The sequence below is a fragment of the Triticum dicoccoides genome, chromosome 3B, assembly GCF_002162155.2.
Source record: "Triticum dicoccoides isolate Atlit2015 ecotype Zavitan chromosome 3B, WEW_v2.0, whole genome shotgun sequence".
Taxonomy (NCBI): Eukaryota; Viridiplantae; Streptophyta; class Magnoliopsida; order Poales; family Poaceae; genus Triticum; species Triticum dicoccoides.
Genome location: NC_041385.1, coordinates 842683514 through 842689078, shown reverse-complemented (window position 1 = coordinate 842689078; position 5565 = coordinate 842683514). Strand labels below are relative to the sequence as shown.

The 5565-nt window shown below is 43.6% G+C and overlaps 1 pseudogene; it reads left to right on the top strand.

Moving 5' to 3' along the window:
* Positions 1-3974: 3974 nt before the first annotated feature.
* The window catches only part of LOC119280268, a 17956-nt pseudogene continuing 16365 nt past the window's right edge, over positions 3975-5565 (top strand).

The window sequence follows — 5565 nt, the reverse complement described above, 5'->3', positions numbered from 1 at the left end:
GAGTAAATATTCTTATATAATAGCAATATGAGATTCCATTCAATATCAATTTTATAAAATATTCTTGTCGATTATTTGATGGACATTCTAGAAAATATTTTATACAAACTAAAACTTTGGTGGACATTCTTGTGAAGCTGGATGAACATTTTTGTCAACATGGATGAACACTTTCATTTTATCTTTTGAATGACTGATGCATTTTTTGAACTTTAGGCAGGTATTTTTTATTTTGAAACCCACATACATTTTCATTGTACATTTGGAATATTTATAAACTAGTGGCACATTTTTAAGGCAGGTTTACAAAATTTGTTTTCTTGGTCACCTTGATGATTTTTTGAAATTAGTGAACATTTTTCTTGAGCTAGCATTACATATCCATGATGCAAGATGGACCATTTCAGTTAGTTGCTGGAATTGTTTTCTTTTCATATAATTTTTATTATGTCTGGTGTGATATGCACTTTAGGTGAACTTTTGTAACATATCGGTACCCTTTTTCGCCAAAACAAACTAGAGGCACATTTTCGGCAGGACACTTATATTAAGATGCTTGAACTATAGTTTTATATTAAGAGGCGCAGTTTTGGTTTCTTGTCTGATGCAGTTCACTCGTCGATTTTGGTGTCGCGAAAAATAGATTTTCCGCATTTTGGTAAAATAAAAACTGCTCTTAAGCCATAAGGAATCAGAGAGGGTGTTCTACATTGCGCCTCGTCGATATCTTTCGAACGATCTATCATTTGTATCATTTCGATGAGCGGTTTGAAAAATATCATGAAAAAATGATATCTATCACTCGTCAACTGCCACACTAAATTAAAAATTCATTTAAAACCGTAAGGAATCTCATATTAGCATAATAGACATGCTATATATATTTGCTACTCCTTAGTCAATAAAAAAAGAAATGCACCACATGCCCTTCTAACATACTTTACTAATATATGTAGTCAATTTAAATGAGGTAGAAAACATTTAATATTCTGTAGCAATTAATTAAATTGATTAATTTTATTCCCTAAAAAGAATTTAATATTAGTTAGCAGGAGTGACTAATCACACATTTTTAAACTAAGGCCTCCTTTGGTTTGTAGGAATTTTATAGGAATGCTATAGAATGGGATTTGCAAAGGGAAATTCCTTTAACGCCCTTTGGTTTGTAGGAATGCATTCCTATTTCTATGTAGGATAGGAATCAATCCTTCACATTTTGGAGGAAACAAAAAATAGCTTAGACTCAATGGAAAAATTCCTATCCTATGCATCAAATGGCATCTCTTTATCGATAGGGATTGAGAATCATGTTATCTTACTTCCTATAATTTTCCTATTCCTATAACATTCCTATCACATGAACCAAAGGAGGCCTAAGCATTTTTCTGGTCAAATTAAATATATAAATTATTTTAATCCGAGTTATAGTTGCAAAGTTATGGCATGCTCATTTTAACATATTCTCTGTAACTAAAAAAGACTAGGGACCTCAACGGGTTGAAACTAGAGTGAACTAGGCCTATTTAAATCCGAATCAGTGGACTCATCCCCATTCAAACTTGACCTCTTTCGGATCCTCCTCCTCCTGGACAAACTCAGCGGCATCTACCTGCACCGAGAGACAAAACCACGAGCGGAGGATGGGGTGATGGGAGGGCGAAATCTCATCCATGCCCACGGAACTAGCTAGAGCTAGCAAGAGGGATGAAATCGGCCATGGGACCTTGGAGGAGGGGTTGTCAGTTGGAGGAAGGGAACGACTGGGAATTTGAGACGTGAGAGATGGAGGCGGATGAAGAGGTGTGGATCGAAGGTGGGGAAGGGGGGGGTCTAATATAGCAATGCACAACCAGGAGAGATGACCCAATCGCGAGAACCTCCGATACAACACGGGGTCGCGGCTATCTCGCACAACATGGTCGCGAGCCAAGCAGCGATTGCGGCGCACCATTAGGTTCAGGTTTTTGGGAGGTCTCGAGGAGCGGGTAGGTGGGTTGGGTTGTGCATGCCATATGAGGAAGAGATCAGGGCATGTGCATAAGATTCCCATTCAACTCTCCTCCGATCGACATCCTGGCCGCGCGGCAGCCGATGTGGAAGCAAAGCAGATCCCTGGGGGCCTCCGTTTGTCACATCCCGTGAACAAGAGCTGGGCAGGGCACATTGACTGTACGTGGATGGGTGGAGGGAGGGGTGAGTTGACCGTGGGGCTCGGGCCTTGTCAGAATCCCAGGGGCGCATACATTTAGCAAGGGTTACTTCCACATAGGATGAGGCACGGGATTGACTTGGATCGCGAGGGCAGGGGCGTGCGAAGGATGCAAAAGGGTTGCATGCATGCCCAAGGGCGGGCCATGTTCACCAGTAGTTTGCAACAATTGTGAAGGGCCAATCGGCAAGAGGAGCAGGCCAGCAGGGCAAAAATCAAAGAGAAGAGGCGGCCGTTTGGCCGTAGTGGCATGGGTTGCGCAAATCCTACATGGCAGAGCAAACAGTAAATGGCGAGGGTCCAAGTGTCGATCACAGAGGCCGCTAGGGGGAACGCAAGCGTAGTTTTTTTTTAGAAATCTAACCAGAGTCAGTGTGTCAACAAGGGAGAGGGGGAGGTGGCTAGCAAGGAGGTGGAAGGAGGCTTCCGATAGGCCGCAGAGCTGCATGGCCAGTCACGTGCGGAGGCAAGCGCAGGACCAGCAGAGCCCAGCGATGGCGCAGAGCAGGGCGTACGGCGGTTTTGGCTGTAAGTGGCAGGATCCGTGATTTGAATTGGGGCGATGAAATAGTTGGGTGGAGGAGTGACGTTGGATGGGGGGCCTAGTAGCTTATTAGATCGTCCAACAGAGAACCGGCAACGGAGAGACCATGGATCTGCCGTCGGGCACACCACAGACACCCTAGTAAACTAACGATGGCGGACTATTTTCGTAACCTCTTGGATCGGTGGATTTTCCAATAGCGGGATCGTTGGTAAGCTGTCGGTTAGTGTCTTCATCATCCTTAGGAGGTGTTTGTTTTCAGGGACTTTTTGATGTAGGGACTGGAAAAAGTCCATATTAGAGACTTTAACCAAACAAGAGGGACTACTAGAGATTAAAAGTTGCTTTTTAGGACTAAATTAAGAAGACTCTCAAGGAGAGTCTTTTTGGAAACTTTTTCAGCAATGCCCCTCCCTGCAGCCATTGCCCCGCCGCCCCATGGTGTTGTTTGGTTGTTCTGTATACTAGGGGTAACATGGTCATTTAATAAACTCTAGGGAGGGACTGGGAACTTTTTAGTCCCTGAAAACAAACATGGAGGGACTTTTTAGGACTAGGGACTTTTTAATTGGGACTAGAAAAAGTCCTAGGACTTATGAACCAAACAGGGCCTCAATTATACCAGTAGCAGGCAGCCATTCCACACGTTGCGCACACGAGGAATGTGGATGTACATCGGTATGAATTGAAAACCGATCGACAGCTCAGCATAATAACGCATTTCCTCAAGCACACCCCACATTCGGACCCCTGGTGTCCATCCATCGTCTCCCGCTCTAACCCATTCAGCGCGCTCATAAATCTCCAATGATTGCCTTTCCTGTATAAAAACCAACAGCACACGGATGCATATTTCCATCGGTAATCACTAATCAGGCACGTACTCCTCCTAATCTCCTACTTCCTCCTTTCCGGTTTATAGGGCTGAATTCAAAAATCTCACCAATCAAGATAGCTGGTGAGTGATGGAATACTTTTTGTAGTTTTGCAAAAGCACCTAATTAATACTCTTATTTTCCTAAAAAATATGTTTATCAATGCATTAATTGCAATGCATGCATGCATAAAATACATGCATTGGTCAATTTTCTCTCAATACTTGCATGCAATGATTTAATGCACCTTGGAATCTGAACATGTGATGAAAAACAACCAAATTGAGCCTTATAAAATGAAAAAACTAAAATTTTGAGATAAGCCATATAAACCGGAAAGAAAGGCATGACCAGCTCGACGAACAAGGATCCAGCGAGCGGTGGCGCCCGGCGCGTGCTGTTGTTTCCGCTGCCGTTCCACGGCCATATCAACCCGATGCTGCAGCTCGCCGCCGCGCTGCACGCCCGAGGCCTCCGTGTCACCGTCTTCCCTTCCGCCTACAACGCCCCGGACCCCGCGCGCCGCCCCGCGGGCTACTGCTTCGTCACCGTCGGCGCCTCAGTGCCGATCACGGACCTCGTCCCCACCGGCAGCCACGGCAACTTTGCCGAGGCGCTGCTTCGCATCAACGAGCGTCTCGAGGCGCCTTTTGAGGACAGCCTCCGCGAGTTGCTCCTCGAGGAGGAGGGAGCGCCGGCATGCCTGGTGGTAGACTCCATCCTCCGGGGGATGCAGGTGGTCGCCCACCGTCTCGGCGTGACGACGCTGGTGCTGCGAACGGGTGCGGCCGCCTGCCTCTTGGCTTACATGGCCTTCCCGGCGCTCTGCGATAAGGGCGTCCTCCCGCCACAAGGTTTAAATATATTTTCAAAAAATTTAAATTTTGAATTCTGAAACATGGTGAAAGCAAATGATGCAAGAACATGAAAAAAACTAATAAAACTTGAGAAGAACCAATGATAATTACAAATTCGTAATATTAGGTTTCAGCTGCCAAGTTTACCAAGTACTCCCTCCCTCCCATAATATAAGACGCTATTACATCTAATATGTGAACCTATAAGAGCATATTGGATATAACAACATCTTATATTGGGGGACGGAGGAAGTACCATATGTAGGCATCAGCTTGATGCCCATTGGCACTCAATCTAACGTTATGATATACTAAGGTACACAATGAACTACAATAAAACTAGTGATTGAGACCGTATCTGTGTGAAAGTAGTGATGGAAAAAAAGGTAGCATTGATATTTTGGCAACAAATGAAAGGAAGAAGCTATGGACGTGGAGTTTCTGCACCCGAGCTCATATGAGCTCGGGTGAACAGTAAAATAAAAAAAAATCGAAAAAATTTCGAAAAATTTCAAATTTTTTTTGGTAGAAACATTGACAAAAGTTTTAAGTGCTTGCAAAAATTCGTCATGAAATAACATTTCTAGAAGGCGTGGCAAAAATAACAAAATCGGTACTCTGAAAATGCTACTTTCAAAAGCATTTTGGAGGCTGAATTTGTTTTTTTTGCCACGCCTTACAGGAATGTGATTTCATGATGAATTTTTGCAAACACTTAAAACTTTTGTCAATGTTTCTCTGAGATATTTTTTGGAATTTTTTAAATTTTTTTTGATTTTTTTTCGATTTTACTGTTCACCGAGCTCAAATGAGCTCGGGAGCAGAAAGGCACTTTCGAGAAGCTATCCAATTTTCCTTACAAACTGCATATCTTTTTCCAGCGCTCTGCGACAAGGGAGTCCCCCCCCCCCTCCCCAAAGCATCAATCTATCTGATTGACAAAAACTTAACAGTTGACACCAGTATGTGCATCGCTGGCCGCAGTCAACATGCATATTAGTATTATAGAGATTTGAGATTGATGGTTGGAATAGTCTCACACTTTTAATCTTACTTATGTGAGGAGATGTGAGATCACTA